Here is a 21,972-nt window from a genome sequence, read left to right on the forward strand (position 1 = left end):
CTATAAATATGGGTGCAATAAGAATACAATGAATCTAACAAAGAGAGTTTAAAAAAATAAAAATAAATGCATCCTCACAAATGAAGACTGGTCACGTAAAAAAATAGGTTATGTCTATAAAGTCCTCCATTTAATTCGGCCGGTATAAAGCGTATATAACAACCGGCAAACGTTATGAGTCCACTCCAATAGCGTCGGGATCCAAAGTACGCATGCTTCTCAAAGCTGCAAAGAAAGCTCGCTCCGTGCACTTTGTGCTCGCATGGTCCGTCCCGCGGATAGTCCCCCTTCTCCGAGCCCGCTGCCTGCGAGCGACGCCTCCTGGGGTCGGTGGCTTGGGAATCCCCCGGAGAACTGGACGGAGGCTGTAGCCTACTTGAACCCCTTCCACAGCATCCATAGACTGGGATGGGGGGCGGGGGTATTACCCCCCAAAAAATACCCGATCTACAAGCTCACAACGCACCATGCGCTGTGAGCTTGCAGTTCAGGGAAAAGGCAGTCCAAGTACAGTAGTAGTAGCCCTAGTAACTCTCAGGTAGCCTGCTATGGAGGGTTTAAGTGGCTATAGCGCAGAGATCCGCTTCTGTTCCTCTCTCTCAGCCCACCACCAAGCCCCCTTGCTTGCCTTGTCAAGAGCGAGCAGTGCGAGCCCTAGAATAAACAGCCTCGGGTGGGTCGAGGGCTGGGGGTCTGCTGGCTCCTGGTACGGAATCGGGTGCAGTAGTATAGGCTATCCTATCCAGTCAATGTGACTGTGGAGTGGAGTGCTATAGTTCACTGCCAGCAGCCTTATCATCACATCCACAAGCCCCGGCTCATGCAGTCAATTCACCCCCAGCTTCGATTTTTTTTCCATGAAGGAGAACAGATCTCTTGATTTTCTCCCCCGATTGACACCGACCGGGGCTAAAAGTCTCCCCTCTCGTGCCCAAAAGCGACTATTAAGAGAGGGTATAGAGAGAGAGAGAAGGGGGGAAAACACATACACACAGTAAACGGTTTGCATTGAAGGGGAAAGGGGACTAACAGACCAATACACATTGTAAAGACACTAAATGTATACGCGTGTGAATGGAGGTTTTTGAATGGAGAGAGAGAGGGGGGGGGATTTTGTGTGTGACCCTGGCATTGGATTGTTCGGCTTGGCTCTATTGAACCCGCCACGGGCCCCGGAGGTCCCGAAAGGGCAGTGATGAGTTCGGTGGATTATACTTTGATGCATCGCAGCTTTGATTTTTCCCCAATGCTTGTGAATGTTTATGCCACGCACACACACGCCTTATATGTACAGCACAAACTAGCAGGCTATATTATACACAGCCATGCATCTTCTCACCACGAGAAAATTCGCTATAAAATAAATAAAATAGACTATGTCTATCATTAACAACAATATCGTGTAACTATTGTACAGGTATTTTTGATGCGTTTATCTCGCGCTGAGTATAGAAATCTATAATCCGTCACATGTGGTGTCCAAATGTTATAGGCCTGTATTGCGCCAGTCTATATTAATATAATCGTTTTTATTTATTTTGTTTTGTTCTATTTAATTTGTTAATGTTGTTAACCGGTTTAGAAATATATTGTATTGAACTATACGCCAGGCTTATAGCTAAAACTCAGATATATTGGTATTCCACAGAATACACACAAAAAAAACGAATTCCCTCTAAGTCTAAATTAATAGATCACGCATTATCATCACAATAAATAAAATAAAACAAACAATATCCATAATAATAATAATCAAGAACCCCCAAGTTACAAAACATAAAACGCAGTTTTTGTTAAAAAGTAGAAGGAGGAAAAAAAATGAGCTGGTGTTATGATGAATTTTATGCGTCAGTCCAACAGCCATCTTTTTTAGAGATGACTTTCAAAGTCAGCCTAGCCTGTTATGGTGAGCATGGAAGCCGTTTCTCATTGTTCTTACATTATCATTTCGGCCGTACTATAAAAATAAAACCCTACAAAGATATTTTCCTCATTAGATCATTTTTAGGTTCCGTTTTGACGCACGCGCTCAGTGTGTGCGCGCGTGCGTGTGTGTGTGTGCGTGTGTGTGTGTGTGTGTGTGTGTGTGCGTGCGTGCGCGCGCGCACCGGGCTCCGGCGGGCGCGTCATTTGCAATGTGGAGACTGTTGATCAACTCACTAATTACACTTCTCTCCTCTCTCTCTCTCTCTCCCTCTCTCTCTCTCTCTCTTGCTCCCTCCCTCCCTCTCTCATTCGCCCTCTCTCTTCCATTCCCAGAGTGCATATCGGGAATAGACACACAAAGACATGCGCACTCAACTTAATCAGCCATTTTTTTTAAACAGGGGGCTAAAACGATAATAATTAGCAGAATAAAGACATATCGGATTTTCATTTCCTTTCCTCCGGTTTTTCCACCAGAGCTCCTGCTCCACACAAGCCGAAGTGCGAGGCAAGCCTGTCGGACACGTTCTTTTAACCGACCGGGGGGGACGTACGGGACCCAAAGGAAAAGGACCATAGCTTTCTAAAAACGCTTTGACATTTGTATTTTTTTTGCTCCTTTTTCCCCCCTACCAGTCATAAAGTTGGAGGATTATTATTTTTCCCTGTTTTTGATTTTTTTCCCCTCGCCCTTTTTGTTGTTGTTGTCAAATTCTATCGCGAACGCGAGCCGCCTGGATGTGACTTTTTTCCTGCTTTATTTCCTAAAACAAAAACAAAAACCAAAAGCAAAGAGATTCTTCTCGGAGCGGATCTTTAGTGTGTGGACTGGACGGGGCTGGGGGAAGAAAGTAAGTTTTTTTCCCTATCCCTTCTCCTCTTCTCTCCTCTCTTCTTCCTCCCTTTAACTTTTATTGAGCAGGGTCGGTGTTAAATTTAGGTCGAGTATCGATTATCTTTCTCGGCAGATCTCCTCCGCCGAACGGTTTGCCACGGGGTTGTGTGCGTGTTGTTGGATTGGATAACAGGTGTTGTTGGATGCGGTGTAATGGTTTTTTAGCTCGTAGATCTGTGGTGTGTGTGTATGTGTGTTGTGTTTTGTGGAGCTTTTGACTACAATAAACAAGCGACTGAACTGACTGACAGGGGCTATAGCCTGGAGTCGGAGGGGTTCACGCGAACGAACTGTCCGATCGCGGCGGTTTATATGCTTTTTGATACTCCCTGTCGCTTGCCGATCGGACCCGATCTAGCCGACAACGCGTTGTCTGCTAGACCCGGGTCTGATCGGCTAGCGACGCCGCGCGATGGACCACATCGAGCCCATGCAGTCTCGCCTACCATAGCCGATACCTCTCTCTCCCCACAACCACAAACCTGCCTTCTTCAAAGTTTATATTCTAAAAGGGTTGTTATTGGGTCCAGTGTAGACCGACCGAGCAGATTATTGCACCTCTTTTTAGAACAAAAGGAGCCGTTGTTGTGTCAGTCAGTGTGTCCTTTCTTTGTGGCTTGTGGTTTCACATAAAGGTCCGATCGCGATCGCTCGGACATTCATGTCCGTGTTTTTCGCCTCGTTTTTTCAAGTGCAGCCCGAGAGGGTTTTTCTCTTCCTCCACCAGCGGCACCGTATAGCTCTCACCTTGTACAGTCCTCTCGGCTCCCAAACCACGTTTTTGATCCAAAAAAGGCGCATACTGGCGCAATAATAACGTCCATCTGGTTTATACACATATCATATGCACCTCCGCGAGTCCGAGGCACATTCATAAGCCGAGGAGGAGGTGGGTGACACTATCAGTCACTCGACACCACCATTTCCCCATCCCATCGACATCATGGTGTGTTAGAGAATTATTATTTTAAAACAAAAACGCCCTTTTGATCGTTAATGCGTTCGTTACACAAGCAGCACGTTTTGGATGAGAACCCCCCCCCCCCACCTCTCTCTCTCCCCCCCAAGCAAGTGTCGTTTACCTGCTGCGCGTAAAGTCGTCTCCCCGGCGCTACCGAGGCGTGGGTGGCTGTGTCGCCCAGGAAGGGAGCGCGATCTGCGGGCTAGTGAGAGTAGGCTACGGTAGCAGCACGTCCCCATGGAGCCATGCAGCAGCAGCAACTCCTGGATTCATATTTTTCTTTCTTTGGCATGAAAAACAACACCATTGGGAAGATGATGAGGTGCCGATAACTCTTGCATGTATATTATATCTTTTTTTCAACTTCGGCGGTGTCATCATTGCCATTTGCCTTATAGGCTAATCAGATCCGTTTCCCCCCCTCTCTCTCGCTTCAGTGGGGAGGTCATAATTTCTCCGTCATCATAATGAATTGTCCTTCCTTTTCCTAGCGAGGTGGATTGTTGCAGCAAGCTTCTGTGTGCGATGTCGATGGCTATTGTTTTGTGTTAATATTTTTTGGGGGGAGAGAGGAGTGGGAGAGAGAGAGAGAAAGGAGAGAGAGAGGAGGCGGATGGTGGGAGTTCTTGGCTTTTTTCGCCTTATGGCTGGTTTGAGGTAGAGAGACTTGGCTCGGATTGGGACGCGACAGTGACAGGGACATCGATCGCTTGCATTGAGAGCAGAGAGAGAGAGAGAGAGAGAGAGAGAGGGAAAAAAGCCACGGTGAGAGGCTAGCCAGTCTCAAACCCGGGTATGTACTGTAAGTGTGTGTGTGTGACTGTGTGTGTGACTGTGTGTGTGTGTGTGTGTGTGTGTGTGAGAGACTGTGTCACAGTGTGTGTGTGAGACTGTGTCACAGTGTGTGTGTCTGGGAGAGAGACTGTGTGTGTCTGGGGGAGAGAGAGAGAGAGAGAGACTGTGCGCTCCCGAATGTACTGTATAGCCTAGGCTAGAATAAACTGCCAGAGGAATTTATACAGGGCTGTATATACGGCTTTCCAGACATTTTTCTACGGATTTCTGCATTTGTTTATTTAATCCACTAAATATACGTTATTGTCCCACTCCCTTCACCCCCCACACACTTTTCGATGGTTGTTCTTTGGATTACGATGCGTTCAGACTCAGAGCACTTTTTTATGGAAATACGAGATTCTCTGGATTATTGGACCTGAATAAATGTGGATTGTTAATAGGCTACTCCATACTAGTGCTATTTACATTTTCCAATGTAAATTATTAATACATGATGATGATGATGATTATTGTGATCATTCATTATTATTATTTATTTTGTGTTGACTGAAGGCCTAGTTATATAGACTACATTTGATGTTTACATTTAGGGAAACAATCACAGTTTTGTTGATTAAACAATTAAAATGTATTGAATTAAATCAGATAAATGTGATTAAAATGATACACTTCCGACTTGGTAATTTTGAGGTGTGTGTGTGTGTGTGTGTGTGTGTGTGTGTGTGTGTGTGTGTGTGTGTGTGTGTGTGTGTGTGTGTGTGTGTGTGTGTGTGTGTGTGTGTGTGTGCGCTCTAGTGCCTGGCCAATTATATTTAATTACATTTCCTTCGAATTATGCATCACATTACAAAAAGGTCCCATAGTAAAAAAACAAAACACAAACAAAACAAAAACATGCAGAAGTGAAATTATGAGAAAAGATGACACTATCTAATTGCATTGCATTTCATCACTTAATGACATTGTTGTCTCACACTGGCTGAATAGTTAGGCTATGTGTTATTTTTTTCTGCTGTCTTACAAACGAGATCATTTAGAGTTTTATGTTTGCAAGAGAAGGCCTCTTGTTTTTTGTTTTTTTTCCGGAGATGATCTTGATGGCAAAGGCGCGTGTGTGTGTGTGTGTGTGTGTGTGTGTGTGTGCGCGTGCGGCTGAGCGCGTGCTTGTACTTCTCTGCATGTTATTAAAGCAGCACACACTTTTCATTTTACCATTAGCAACGGATGAGACGGGGTGTGTGTGTGTGTGTGTGTGTGGGGGGGGACGACGACGACAATAGCTGTTGGCTTTAAGATGCTTCTTGATTATTAAACCCTAATGCATTTCAGCTTCACAGCCTTCATTAAGGGGCCCTCGGAAACTGTGTGTGTGTATGTGTGTGTGTAGGGGGGGGGGGGGGGGGGAGAGCAGAGAGAGGGATGGATGGATGAGGGGGGTTTGAGGAAGGAGGAGGAGAGGATAGTAAGGGGGGAGCCAGGCAGGCAGGGGATGAGCCTGTCCTATAACTCCTGGGCACCCGACACATGCAGCCTAGAAGATTGGCTCGAGCCTCTCCTAGGGGTCGACAATGTGTCATTTCCACCCGGCTAGATTGCCCTCTGCCTATCTGATATTAATGTGCAAATCAATATTTCAGGGATTAAATTTCCCTTCTTCATTTTTTATGGTTTCTACCTCAATAAGTCTCCCGTCTAATAGAGGAGGCCGGTTGATTTAGGAGCCTTTTGCTGCAAGAACGAGAGAGAGGGAGAGCGAAAGAAATGGAGAGAGAGGGAGAGATAGAGAAATAAATGGAGAGAGAGAGAGAGGAGCTTTGCAACAAGGCTATCGCTGCATTTTTAAGTCGGCGTGCCGTGCGTGGATCCCCATAGGCCTTTAGTAAGGACGGCTATATTCTGCTTTACACCGTAAAGACAGCTAATTTGGCTAAAAAGCCAGAAAGGGAAAATATGGGTCCGGTTGAATACTTAAGACGCTGTGGTAATCCGAGTAGTGGGTATTAGTGAAGGGGAGCCCCCCACCCCCAGCCCTCCACCAACCCCCCCCCCCCCCCCTCCCAGACCTCCACCAACCCCCCCCCCCCCCCCCCCCCCCCCCCCCTCCCCATCGATGACGCACACACGCACACACACACAGAGGTCTACATCTAAACCTGCATTACCAAGCGTCACGGTTGAGCGCATGGAAGAGCTTACTACACACTTCGACCACTATAACGTTTGTCTTCTTCTTCTTCTTCTGCTATACGTTTCTTTTATTCTATTTTTTCTAATCTTTTGCATAGGAGCCCATCGACACCACGTCGAGAGATTTCCTCCTTTTGCGCAATATAACATCTGGCTTGTGTGTCACAGTGTGTGTGTGTGTGTGTGTGTGTGATTACTGGGGGGAGGGAGAAGTGTATTAACATAGTCATAATGCTACGTCTTATTGACAGTCCAGCGAATGAGAGTCTGCACCCGTGGCTCCGCACACACATTCATTAAGGGACAGTGCACAGAGAGACGTCTGTCTGCTAGGTGTGTGTTTATTTAATCTTCCTTCCTGTGCCATCTGGTGTGCGTGTGTGTGTGCGCGTGGCACGATGGTGTATATTTCATATCTTTGTGTGCAAGGGGATTTCTCCTCCATTCAGTCTTAAACAGCGGAGGGTGACTGTTTTAACCACTTAAACAACCCTCTATGCTCAGTAAAACGGACCCGAGTTACAACTGTACTCGGTGTGCTCTTTTCTTTCCACTCTATACCAAATCTCTTCCCCCAAAATAGCTCATCTACAGGGTTGTTAGATCTGCTATTGTTGGCTAATGTTCCCCCTCCCAGAATAATATGGATGCTCAGGTTCAAGTGGTTATCATACCCTTGATAGAGTGTGAGCAAGGGACAGTTGGACATGGAGAGGGAGAGAGAGACAGAGGACAACAAGAGTCCTAATCGTAGCAAGGCTCATGCCTGATTCATACTTGGTATTTGTGTGCTGCGTCACGCACCCCAAAATGGCAGATCTACAAGCTCCCAAATCCCAATGTGTCGTAGGTCTACTATTATTGGTGCAAAACACAGGCATGTAACCAACTATAAATCAGGCTTTGGTGTCCTCTTGGATTCATGGCCATCTATGATGTGAAAAGCACAACTGCCTGTCCACCATTCTCTCACACACACGCACACACGCACGCACACACACAGTGGGGGTGGAGGGGTCATGTAGATGTTTCCGCCTCCTTCAAACATCTCTGATGACTAAAGTATCTTTGCGGTCGTGGCCAGGCTGCATGCGAGTCGTAGCACCGTTGTGAACATATCCAGAGCTCCTTTAAAACAAGATGGACGAACGCAGCGGATGAAACGAGATACCTCTGCTATCACGTCGTTTCTCAGCCCAGTGTGACACTGAAACAACCAGGAAAGCCACACACGCACGCGCACGCACGCTGGCAGGCTGGCAGACTTTTTTTGTGTCAATTGTATTTGACTGTGAGAGTCCTGTGAGTACCCATAGATGGTAGTGTTTTTAATTTTAGGTTATGTAGCAGAACGCACATCTGACACGCTGGCAAGTAAAAGAAAATACAAAGAAATGGAGGAAAATGTATGTAGGGTAGATGATATTTTTTTATTGTGTGTGTGTGTGTGTGTGTGCGTGCATATGTGTGTGCATGAGTGGTAATGCTGTGGTCTCTTGGCCTGGGGACGCCTGTGGGGGGAGAAGCTGAGAAGTCGGCAGCGGCTCAGCTTCATGTCTCAAAAGAGGGGGGCTTTCTGTGTCAGCCCTGGGGCACTATAGTGCACACGCACACGCACAGGTTTGTATTACTATACTTGTGAGGACGTCGTCATTTTAAGACAGTGAATTTATGATGCCAATTTTTTTAATGCAATTTTTAACCATAAGCCTAAAGCCGAAATATGTAAGATCTACTACAAGCCCGCAACGCATATCACTGCAACATGTTGCGTAGCTTTATCAGCAGATCAGCACACAACTAAGTGTAAATCAGGCATAATGCATCTATATCTCAAATCCCTAAACCAAACCCCTACCTGAATCTTTTTCACATTGTAAACTTGTCTCTAAAAATATATATTTCTTCAACCATAAAACAATACGTCTTGACACTGAGGATCAGGAAAATGGTCCAAACATCTTTTTCACATTCCACTATACTTGTGGGGGCATTTGGTCCTCACAAGTATAGACACACACAGACACACACACACACACACACACACACACACACACACACACACACACACACACACACACACACACACACACACACACACACACACGCTCGCGCGCGCATCAACATCAGGAGGAGGAGGAGGAGGAGGAGGGTTAAAGACTTGGAATGGGATCAAGCTCCTCTATAGCTCCCGGGGAGGGTGCTTGTGAATATGTGCGGAGTTTTAGTGTAATTAGCACTTAATTATATTAACATATGCAAATTGTCAGGCGGTGAGCTTGTACCGCCGGTGGGTATATGGGCCCAGACACAAGCGATTCCATTGTGCCACCATGGCAGAACAGAGAGTAATGGGTGTGTGTGTGTGAGGCGAAGCGGCCAGCCCCCCCACGCTAGCACACATAACCAGCCCAGGTCATTGAAGTCGCCGGCCGGCCCTCGTTGCCAAATTTCATTAGTTTCCATGGTGACCTGGTTAATTGTGCTGACTAATGTGCCCTGATCTCTCAGCTGGGGTGGGGTGGGGTGGGGTTTACGCCCACCTTCCTGTCCACCCCAAAAATATGAGAGAGAGAGAGAGAGAGGGAGAGAGGGGGGGGGGGGGGGGGGGGGGTGAGAGAGAGAGAGAGAGGAGAGAGAGAGAGAGAGGGGAGAGAGAGAGAGAGAGAGACCGACCAACCGGCTTAAACTAGCTCACAATGATTCCTGTTTACACACGTTCCACTTGTGTGAACATTTGCATATTCAAAATGATACGTTGTCGTTCTTCCTCTCCCGCCGTGTGTGTGTCTGTGTCTGCTTGAAAACTTATGTGTGCATGTGGCAGCAATGTGGCAATCGGCTGGAGTGGGTTCGCGCACGTGTGTGTGTGTGTGTGCATGAGAGAGAGAGAAGGATGCATGTGTGCACCATGCTGAGGGCAGGGCTGACAGTGGGACTGGTGCGTCTGTGTGTAGCGACATGGTTAAATTTGTTTCTGATTAGCGTACACGACGGAGGTCCTGGCAGCGACGCGCCGCATGCATGCAGCCCAGATAGCAGCAGCGATGTGACTGAAGCTCTCCCTTTGAAATGCTGCGCCCTCCCCTCGACTATCTAATTACAACACATCTTTAACCGCAGGAACCCTAGTGGCGTCTCGGCACGTCATAAATAATGGGCGAAAATAGACAAACGTTTGGCGAAAATACTAGACAAACAATTGGATGTCGTTGCGACGGAGTTTTGGCGCTTGTAGCTCAAGCTATTTTTGCGCTGTTTGACATGCAACAACATAAAATAGGTTTTAAGTGGTTGAACGTATCACTCCCCCCCCCCCCCCACCCCCCCCGACCAGCAAATGCCAATTGTTGTTGTTGGAGTAGAAGGATAAACATTGAATGATTCCGTGCACCCCGCAAGCCAAAGGTGGATGGAGATGGGGCCTTGCTTGGTGCTACTAGTACTTGCGCACTAATCCTGTTTTTTGACAGGAACGTAAACTGATATAATTGCTTTTCAGAGGCAGGGACGGCGGTTTATACAAGTGTGAAAGCACGGGGACGGGGATTAGCATTATTTTGCATAATGCCGGGCAGGCGCTGAATGGGGCATTGAACGCTTGACTGGGTGACAGAGATGAAAGAGAGATGAAATGCTCTACCCCTCTCTCTCTCTCTCTCTCTCTCTCCCTCGTCTCTCTCCCTCTCCCTTCTGGGTTACCTCCCTGTGTCCGGTCTCAGATTGCCGGTACAGAGACACACAGAGAAGAGAGAGAGAGAGAGACCCGTATTTTTGTTTTATTTGGTCGAGAAACGACACGCCGGACCCCCGGAAATGGGGGACGGGGGGGTTGACGGGTGTTTTCCTGCCCGTTTTGTGTGTGGATGGATGCCTGCAGATGGCAGCTGTCACGTGAGGTAATGTGTATGATAATAGAGTCACTGCCGCGGAGACCGGTAAACTCCCCGGCCGGCTGCCTAAGCCTCCCATGTATATACTAAACAACAGCCCCCAAAGCACTGGAGTGTGCAATTATGAAGTGCACGCATGTGACTGGAGGTAGCATTTACATGGGAAGGAAGCTGCACAACTACTACGCTGGTTCGGGGCTGATGTTTCCACCTTTTTATTGAGATGTTTGGCGAGGGGTTTCGAGGGATATCGTCTAAGTAGAGGTAATTGTGGATTCGTGTTACTGGGTGGGTACGCGGCGGGCAGGTGCGTTTCTTGCACGTACTGTGCGTGCACGCGTGGCACATGCATGTCGTCGATGTCCGGTGGAAATGGACAAAGTAAACTGTTCGTTTTCAGGATTCAAATATTAGCAAAGAATAGCAGATCTACAAGCCCAAAACGTGGCATAACACGGCATGTTTGGAGCTTGTAGATCGGCTATCTTTGCTACTTTTGTGTGACACTGTAGTATTGGTGAATTATGACATTAATTTCTAAAAAGAAAGCACATTACAAGTTAAAACATGGAGATAAGAGGTTGTGGCCCAACAACAACGATATTGATATTGCGTGATATGAGACTAGATATTGTCTGGGATGTTTTGGATATGACAATATCGCGATATGGCATACGTGGTCCATTTACCTGCTTTCAGAAAAAAAGCTACATTACAGTATACATCTCTGGACTTGACTTACTGCTCTGGCTGTTCCATTGTATCGCAAAGTTATTATATAGACATTATTGATTAGTATAAGAAATCTCTTGGTTTACAAATATTTTGTGAAATTGACATTCTCCCACTATAGCTACAGTACAGGTATATTGAGGTATTTGGTTAAACATATCGTGATAATATTGTCCATGGGGCGTGTGGTGAAAGAATCGCTGCCGTGAATTGCGTGTGACCCGACCGGTCTTGGGTGGCACGATTTATGATCAACCGTCATGGTCAGCTATTACATCTGGTGTATGGATGTGGTGGGGGGGGGTGGGGGGTCTGGATATGGGGGGAAGGGGGTGGGGGGGAGGGGGGGGGGTGCACAGCGAACATGGAACGCCACAAAGAGCGGAGTGGCCTGTTTTTTTGTTGTCCCTCATTGGACAGGATCCTCTTTCGGTGACCTTTTGCACGCCTTCCCTCGCCTTTTCATATGCTAATGGTGAGGAGGAAACGTGCCAGCGGACAAAAAAAAGACACACACACACACACACACACACACACACAGTATTACTCCACTTTTGAGGACATCCCCCAAAACATTATGACCGTGACTTTATGATATTTTGTTTATCATAAGCCAAAAGCCACGAATAGCTGATCTACAAGCTCACAATGCACACAGCGCTGCCTCTAAATGCCTATAATCCTTAGTTTAACCCCTACTCTGAATCCTTTCCTAACCGTAAGCCCAACTTCTTTTTTTGTTTGGAAAACCATAAAACAACCATTTCTCTTGAGAACCAGGATCATTTTCCTCACAAGGTCTATTTATCAACTTCTACTACCAGTATACTTGTTTGACCCTATTAGTAATACAAGACACACATACACACACACACACACACACACACACACACACACACACACACACACACACACACACACACACACACACACACACACACACACTCTCTGAATCATTTCCTTGCGCTTTATTATTTCCATGCTTTTCATCCTCGATCGACTCGACACACTTGCACCTGTAAAAAAGAAGGGTGTGGGTGTGTGTGTGTGTGTGTGTGTGTGTGTGTGTGTGGGGGGGGGGGTGTAATAGTGTTCTTGGAGTGACCCACACCACCTGTGAAGATCAAGTGCAGTGTGCAGCTGTGATCGCTTGGTTATGAAACTGAGCGTTGCTTTGGTCTAAAAACCATCACTTGAGCCACTACCCTGCCGGTGGAGTCTGAAGGCCAAATTATACTTCCCACAACCACCTCCTAGCCGCGGAGGTCCGCTAGGGACCTAAACCTTTAGATTACAAGGACTCCCCTTAACTCTGACCGTATACAACTGGAACCACATTGGAACCAAATGGTTTCATTTATATACTGTCAATTTAGAACGGCCTCACGAAACCCTGAGACTTGACCCTCACATAATTTTTTTGTCACCACCAGCTCATGTCCGTGCTAGTGTGGACATTCAAGTGCCTCCCAGACTTTCTGTACGCAGTCTTGCACATGTGCCAGAAAAGCAAAATGGCCGTGACGTCTGAGTAAGGAGATCTGTCACTCGCTATACCGTAGCATCCGCGTAACTCTAAATAGTTAAAAAGGCTATAAAGACGAGCAAAATGTGCTTCAATTCTTGGGGGAGAAATCTCCGTGACAATCGGAGCGGGAGATGAAAGAGTGTGCAGTGCAGTGCAGAAGTGGAAGTATGTGCGGCAGATTGTTTGCCATTTTGATTTGTAGTGTGCATGTGTTGAACGTCTGCACGCTGGCAGACACACCAAATAGTAGTATGTGTGTATGTACAGACCCTCTCGGCTACACGGACATGCAAAGTATAACCAGGCCTTGAGCCTGGACTGTGATTTGTAGCTCTTCCCAGCTGAGGCTCAGTCTAGATGTCACAGACTGGCCTGTAGTTCTCTCTCTCTCTCTCTCTCTCTCTCTCTCGTCTTTATATCTCTCTCTCTCTCTGCGGTGCCAGCTCTATCTTCCTACAGCCCCGTAAAGCTGTGTCTCTGGCAACATAAAAGGCTACTAATAAAGTTACTTACAAACCCTGCCCTAAAACGCGATACTCGTATATACACAGCACACGGCAGTAGAAGATGTGACGTGGGTTTTCTGGGCTCCGCCGACCCTGTTATGGGAAGGGAGCATGTTATCTGGAGGAAATGTAATTTTTGTCCTCATTGAAATCATTCATTATTGAGCGTGGTTATCTAAATGTTTTTGTTGCTGTTGGGCCCGCGCCAGTCAGGATTGCGTTACTCTCTCTCTCTCTTTTCTCTCTTTCTTTCTCTCTCTCGCTTTCCCTCTCTCTTTCTGTCTGTCTTTTTCTTTCTCATCTGTCTTTTTCTCATATATCCTCTCTCTCTCTCTCTCTCTCTCTCTCTCTCTCTCTCTCTCTCTCTCTCTCTCTCTCTCTCTCTCTCTCTCTCTCATGTATCATCTCTCTTGTCTTTAGCCTCTCTCTCTTGTCTCTATAGCCTCTCTCTCCCTCTCGCTCACCATGCCTCCGTCAGTCTCTTAGGGAGGAAAGAAAAAAACGAAAAGAAAGAAAGGGGATTTTCTCTTCCCTCTGTGCGCTCCCAGCTCCGTCCAGTTCTCAGGCTCCCTGCCTGTTTTGCATGGGCCTTCTTTCTCCTCGCACAGGATATTGGGCCGTGGAAAAACATGCAGGGCTCGGCTGTTTCGTTTGGGGATAATATGTTTATTCTTTTCATTTCAAAGTGGAGGGGGGAAAGAACAATTGGGGCGGTGTGTTGAAGGACTCCTCGTGTTTGATCTGTGCTCCTAGGGGCCCCGGAGGGGGGGGGGGGGGGGGGACTTGGGATACTCAGGTTTAGGTCAAATAAGACGGGCTAGTGTGGAATGAATCCTCTGCTCTCTCTCGCTCTCCTTCTCGCACGTTGCCTCTGGCTTTTACACTCTCGTTCTGTCTCTCTCCGTGTCTTTTCTGTGTATCTCTTTCTCTCATGTGCCTTGTCTCCATATTAGCCTTTCCCCCCCCCCTCCTCTTTGACAGGCAGGGGTGAACGGGAGAGTCAGGATGTTAATGCCAAACTAAACAGTGTTGGGCAACCTGAACCCGACGAGAAACTCCCTCCTCTTGCTGATAAAAAAAACACTTTATTTTTTACTGGTCGTCATTACGCAGTTCACTTTCCACGTTTAGGAGACATGTCCAGTTAACTACTTTGGACACTTATTGTCCCCCCACTTTGCTGTGTAGGACACTTGCTCCTCCCTCCAGTATCACCACCATTCAAAATGGCTGCATTGTGGAATCGACGCAAAAAAGCCAAACCTCGTTTTTTCCCCATTGTGGTCCACTATGAGACATGGAACACCCAACGGACTATACAACAACAATAAAACACAACATAAATACTCATACAGCCCAGTCAATTAGCCTACACACCCCATAAAGCCTTGAATTCATGCCAATCATTCGATGACCGGCAGAGTCTCTTATAGGAGACTTGTAGACTTGTAGAGTCTCCTACTGATCGATGACCCGGTATGCGACAAAAACTAGAATTGGGTGAACTACTTGTTTTAAAGTTCTCATCTTAAACAAAGCATCCAGCGGGGCTTGCGTTCCAAGGCTGCATATTGCGGCTCCGCTTGTAAACAAGAGTAGCAGCAGAGAGTACAAAAGGTTGCCATGCCACAGCTCTATCGATCGCCTTCACAACTGTTTTCATAACCATGTCTACACAAACCTGGCGGAGCAAAAAAATAAAATAAAAGGGAAGGGAAAATAAAAACCTTGAATATTATATAGGCCTACACGCGGTACAGATAATATTGTTCAAGTACTGGCAATTTCCAGCAGAAGCAGATTGAAAAGGAAAAACAATATGTCCAATGAGTAAAAGTTTGGTCCAAGGTTGTATAAGACAACTGAATGACGCTCAATTACTGTGAGATTCCTTTTCTTCTATTCAACTTCTTAGACCAAAGATGGCTTGAAAGATGTGTGTGTGTGTGTGTGTGTGTGTGTGTGTGTGTGTGTGTGTGTGTGTGTGTGTGTGTGTGTGTGTGTGTGTGTGTGTGTGTGTGTGTGTGTGTGTGTGTGTGTGTGTGTGTGTGTGTGTGTGTGTGTGTGTGTGTGTGTGTGTGTGTGTGTGTGTGTGTGTGTGTGTGTGTGTGTGTGTGTGTGTCTGTACTGTACTGTACTGTACTGTACTGTACTGTGTTTGTTTATGTGATACAGAGAGAACTTGACATTAACGGCAAATAAGGTTATTACAGAGGTTCTCAACCTTTTTCTCGATTAGAGTTCTCTTGAGAATCTTGGAAAAAGTGTTTGCGGACCACTTTCTTAAGTGGTCAGATGGGTGAGCCTTGTGCATTTCCAGAGCAGGTTTATACTTTAACGATTGTGCTCCAACTCAGATCAATGGAACATACGAAGTATACTCTGTAAGTGCTTATTTATTACTTTTATTAACCCATTTTGGGCGGGAACCCCTTTTGGTGTTAGCATTACGTTATGCTTTAGCTATTAAAATAGCAGATCTACAAGCTCATAGCGCGCCAGCTATGAACTTGTAGGTCTGCTATTTTTGAAAAATCAAAGAACGACTGACATAGAAACATAGCTTTTTCAGAAAACTGTCAGGATGTAGAAGTGTTTTACCAAGTATTTGGGGGTCCCACTTGCATATATCCTCATGGCCCACAGGTGGAGAACCTCTGTGTTTAATGGAGGAGATGAACACGAGCCCTCGGATATCATACACTGGTTGATGTCACCTTTTTTGCTCTCATTAGTCATTAGCATTCCATGCAATGATGTTGATGCGCGCGTGTGCGTGTGTCACGGTGTGTGTGTGTGGTGTACGAATTGATATCAAGGCTGTTGGCAGCCTTCATTAGGGAATAAGAAACGTATTAATTATGCATGACTGTTGGGGTTAAGCAAACAGCGCAATGAGAACATCATGAGCTGATGAATTTACCCTCTGTGTAGTTCCACTGGTATTGTGTGAGTGTGTGAGTATTATGGTTATTATTATTATTATTATTAAATACATTATGATTGACCGGGCTGAGTTACGCGAGCCCAGAGCTGAGGAAGCCAAACCAAAACGTATAAGTCACTTTTAAAAAAATAGATGAGCTTCATCAAAGATACAAATGCTGCATCCCTCGGCTTGAATTCTGGGAGATTTGAGGGCTTTGATCTGAGGGCATTGAACAGCATGGGGGTTCGTGCAGGGCACAGACAAGGGGTCGATGATCCTGCTGAGCATTGCCTCCTCCTCCAATGCAATCTTCCATGGTGTTTAGTTCTTTTTTACCTCTAGTAGAGGTAGTAGCAAGAGTCCTTTTCACGATTGTCTGCCTCGTCTCTAGGCTGCCTCTAATGGTGCGTTCACACGGGCAGATGCAAAGATACAGTCTACCATTCATTGTCCATGTAAGCCAGCGACATGTTTGTAGCTGCTGCAAAAGAAACAAAGCTACAAATACGATGAACTAGCTTCAACTTAAGATACAAAGCAACAAATATGCTGTGAATCTTTGTATCGTCGCATCTTTGCATCTGCCCGTGTGAAATATGGGATACTTACCAATAAAACCCACAGTCTGAACGGCATAAAACCTGTTGTCAACTTGTCATAGCACCCGTTTTAACTATCTGTCTGTGTCCCCTTTGTACCCATACTGTATATGGAGATCTCCGTATCTGTCTGTCTGCCTGTGCCTGAAGAGTGCAAAAGTGGACTGGTTAAGTAATCAATTGCCAGGTGTGGGGTTGCCATGGCAATCAATTGGCTGAGGCAGAGGCTGGAAATTGCACAGGTGAGGGGACTTGGGCTCATTAGGCCCACTGGCAGAGCCTGACCAGAGCCCTTTGTGGTGGTTCTGGAGAACCGTGGGTCCGACCGACTCGATACCGGGCACTGCACTCCCTGTGGGGGTGTGGAACGTGCATGTCGAATTTGAAGTCGGTGGGGCAAACGGTTCTTGAGTTACGTGCATTACAACCGTACACACACGCAGACACATACACACAGAGACGTGGCACATTTATAGTAGGATGCACATATATGGAGATTTTCAACATGATGTTGGGCACAAAAGGAACCACGTATTATTGGACGAGCATCCTTTTAGATTCACCCCCAAGGATGATGATGAACAACACCGATGTGCGCATGTGTCCCCTGGAGGCCTCTTCATACACCCATATATGGGCATATTGGCCGGTGTGACTAGTGTGAGCGATCTAGTACTCTAGATATGAGGGCCGGACCGAATCTCACATCTATGTGTGTGAGATGTGTGTATATATTATATATATATTTTTTATAATATTTATTTTATTTGGAAAAAGCAGTACAATAACAGCATTTCTATGTATACATAGGACACAAGTGCAGTTCCCAGGAGTGTGTATATATTATATATACATATATAAAAATATATATATATATTTTTATATATATATATATTCTTTTTTTTTCTTTTTCTTTTTTGAGTGAGAGGAAGACCAGAGCAGAGGGAGGGTTGTTCCTGTTTATGGACTTGTCAGTATCATCAGGGCCAGTGTTGTCAGTGGTTCCACTGATGTATCTGCTCCCTGCCCCTCTAGACTAAATACACAGAGGGGTGGGGGTCGGGGGGGGGTCTATCTATGGCTGGGTTCTGTCCCAGACCAGATGGGAGCAGATATATAGGAAGGTCTTGGCCGAATCGTCCAAGTAACCAAACTATGTCTGGAAGTGGGAATGGTCTTTTTTTTCTCTTTTCTTCTTCTCCTTTTTAATACAATAGCTAAACAGTTGTCACGGTGCGCTGATGGATGGTCCTGTGTTCTTTTTTTGGCTTGTTAAAGCCACTCAGGCCTGTACCGTGTTGGAATGTTAAAAACAAAAGGCACACAGACACACACACACACAAACGTGTATTTTTGGCAGACCAGCACACACACACACACACACACACACACACAATGATTATCACAAAAAACAAGTGTGGGTGCGTGCGTGCATACATGCGGACAACATTGCTGAGTCTGGTCCTCGGCTGCCTTGTCATTGACCTCCATGGTCGCCTGGCTGTAGCTTTAAGTGCAAGGTGACACACACACACACACACACACACACACACACACACACACACACACACACACACACACACACACACACACACACACCTTCATTGGATAATTCACCAGTCACTGCAGTTATGTGCTATTTTCTTTGTCCATGTTTCAGTGAGATGTCATTGTGTCTCTATATGTCTAATGGCAGTGATTCTTCTTGAGCAAGCAGAGGAAAGGTAATGGGCTCCATTACGGCCTCAGTTCCTCAGTCAACGGCTTTGCCCTAGCCTTGCGTGACATGGTGTTTATTTGATAAAAGAATATTGCGGCGGTAATCTAAAAACCACGATAATTACGTCTGACAGTTTGTTTGTTTGTAGTGAAATCCAATTAAAACGTACACTTTTCAACTTGTGTCCCCCTCCTCCCAGCCCACTCTTTCCTCTTCTCCCCTCTCGGTAACCAAAAAAAGGGCCCAGCCGCCATGGCATGAAGTATAACGACCGTGTTTTCCTTGTGGTTTTTGTGAGAAGAGGGCAAACTCACAACAGCTGTCAGAAAATGGGGGTTTGTTTAAAAAGCAAATGGGCTTTGGTCTAAAGTTCATTTGTAGACCTCTCTAATTAAATAGAGAGCCCGAAAGCTTAAGTTAATTAGTAATTCGCTGCTCCAGAAATTAGGCCTGTCACGAGTATCCGACCTCTCGGAAGGCCGTGTGTGTGTGTGTGTGTGTGTGTGTGTGTGTGTGTGTGTGTGTGTGTGTGTGTGTGTGTGTGTGTGTGTGTGTGTGTGTGTGTGTGTGTGTGTGTGTGTGTGTGTGTGTGTGTGTGTGTGTGTGTGTGTGTGTGTGTGTGTGTGTGTGTGTGTGTGTGTGTGTGTGTGTGTGTGTGTGTGTGTGTGTGTGTGTGTGTGTGTGTGTGTGTGTGTCATTCTTTGCTCACATTTGGGCCTCTATGTTTGTACTGTACATTCTTTTTTTTCTTTTTCTTTTTTACACGAGACAGGAGTATTTAAAAAAAAACAATATTCAATACATTCATGGCATCGTTCTGTGGTGTGTTGTACAAGTGCTGGGGAGAGCTATGTGAGGGGCACATAGCTTGTGGCGTCAGCCAGGACTACCTGCCCTATGATTATGTTTATGAAGATAATAACAGGGCATGATCCCCACCAAGCACCGTCTTTACAAACCAGCAGGGTTTGAACTCTAAACTTTATTGTTAGCCCCTGGAAGAGAGCACAGACGTTGTCCATCATGTCCGAGAAATGTCTCTGAGAAATTGACAAAGTGTGTCTGTCTTTCTCCTGTACTCCACTCTACAAGCTTCTCTTCTCTTCTCTTCTCTTCTCTTCTCTTCTCTTCTCTTCTCTTCTCTTCTCTTCTCTTCTCTCATGTCTTAAAGATACTAGTTTGTTTCATTGCCTTAAGTACTGTTCCTTCACAGCTCATTTGAAATTGCGATCCATTCGGACCTGAATACATGGCACGTGTAAAACACAGACACTGGTTGTGTGCGCGCACGTTACGCATATGTGTGACAGTATAATTGGAGAGCTAAATACAGGTTAGGCAAACATAAATTAGCTGACTTAGAGACAGGAGAGAGACAAGATGTCCCTGTCAGCTTACTCTTACACTATAATAATGCCATGCTCAGCAACCACATTGCTGTAGCACCAGTAGATGCTACCTCATTTGTGCTGATGGTTACTGATACTGATCGCCAGCTGCCCCTCCAACGGAGCTGCGGCGCTATAGCGGCACACATCATATGTGATTGGTTCTTCGTCATCGGCCTAACTGTTAAGTTGTAGCCAACTTAAATAAACGCAACCGTAGCAGAATGACTTGGAGAGGGCAGTGTTGGACTCGGTGCCGGACAGTAACAGAGTACGTTTACTACAGTGTTGCATTCAAGTGCAATTTCTTGAGTATCTACTTTACTCGAGTATTTGTATTTCTGGATACTCGTGACTTTCACTCCACTACATTTGAAGTACTTTTGACATTTCTAGGAAGGGAAAAAAATATCTATAGGAGCCGGTTTCAAATAGTGAAAATGAGTAGTTTGTCCATTAAGTGAGGGCTACACGACCCTGCATCAGTTTAGAAATATAGCAGAATGGGGGCCGGGGAGGGGGGGGTGTTATCCTGCTGTTGTGCTCTCTAAAAGCTTATGAAAAGGAGTTCAGTATTTTGACTTCTGGTGTTGCAAACTATTTCCCAACCACGGGAGTGAAAAAAAAGTTGTGGAAGCGTAACCTATGGTGGTTTGATGCAGTAAAACCAGCCTTTTATATTTGCCAGGTGAATGTGAAATATTTGCGTCAGAGCCATGTGTGTGTGCGCGTGCGTGTGCGTGCGTGCGTGCGTGCGAGTGAGTGCATGCACACTATCCCTGACTGACGTGGACAGTGTTTGTTTAACCTCTTCTACGCTGCTCTGCCACAGTCTTGTCAGTTTTTTTGTGTGTGCATGCGTGCGTGCATGTCGACAGCAATGCTGGCTTTCATTTTGCATGTTCCCAGTAGTGCTCATTGCCAAACTGCCTCAGTGTGGGAGTCAGTGGGGTTAGAAATAACACCAGTGTATTTAATAATTGTACTCATTCCCCTCCACACATCCCAAGAGAAAACAGCCTGTGCACAGACCAAGGTCTTTTTTTTTTCTTCTTCTTTTTTTCAGGCTCTGTATTTAGCGGGATTATTAATTTCACTTGGCAAATAATCCCCCCCCCCCCCCCGCGACCCACAGTTTTATAGCAATCAGGATGTGTGTGTGAGCCCAAAGCACATGCATGCACGGACATGGACATGGACTGCGTTGTGCGTGCACGTGCGTGCGGGTGCTCACGGTTTGTGCCTCATCGGGTGAAGCTAAGAGCGTGATTTATGTAACGGCTAAGCCCTTTCATATTGTATATGTTGTACCTTACAAGAGCGCCACGATGAGCCTAGGCTGGATTAATATTTATTTAGCACAGAGCAAATCAAGGATTAGGATGTCATCATTTTAGCACTAATCCGCGTGTATCTGTGGTGAGATGATGCAGACAAAGAGAGGCAGATTGCTAAACATACATGTAGCGCGGCAGTGAGTTGAGTGAGAGAGAGAGAGACAATTAGTTGGCATCACGCCTGCTTTCGCCGAACTGCTCGGTGCCAGAGATATGTGCACAGTGTCATGCGCGACGTGCATGCACGCACGTAAAGTTGCGAGCTCGACCTTCATATCGTAATGATCTCTTGTCTTTAACTTATCTCTCTCTCTCTGTCTCTTGCCCTTCAAAAGAGCTCCTCAGTGAAATTAGTGGTGGTTTGTCCGATTCCCTCGTCTGACGTAAATGTGTCTCATGATCTTTTTCACTGTCCACACACCCACACACACACACACACACACACACACACACACACACACACACACACACCCGCGCACGCATGCATGCATGAGCAATGAATACCTCTTTCTTAGCTGCAACCACGTGGGAGAGGGACAGTTTGCTTATGGTGTGTGTGTGCGTGCGTGTGTG

At 46.1% G+C, this 21,972-nt stretch overlaps 1 protein-coding gene across 1 annotated transcript in view; it reads left to right on the plus strand.

Annotated features, from left to right (window-relative positions):
• Positions 1–2,311: 2,311 nt before the first annotated feature.
• zfhx4 (zinc finger homeobox 4) overlaps positions 2,312–21,972 on the plus strand; it is a 98,973-nt gene continuing 79,312 nt past the window's right edge. Inside the window, exon 1 of the mRNA XM_079489826.1 lies at positions 2,312–2,777. The gene's annotated coding sequence lies outside the window, so the exon portion shown is untranslated. The remainder of the gene's footprint in view (positions 2,778–21,972) is intronic.

The sequence above is a fragment of the Electrona antarctica genome (assembly GCF_951216825.1).
Source record: "Electrona antarctica genome assembly, chromosome: 20".
NCBI lineage: Eukaryota > Metazoa > Chordata > Actinopteri > Myctophiformes > Myctophidae > Electrona > Electrona antarctica.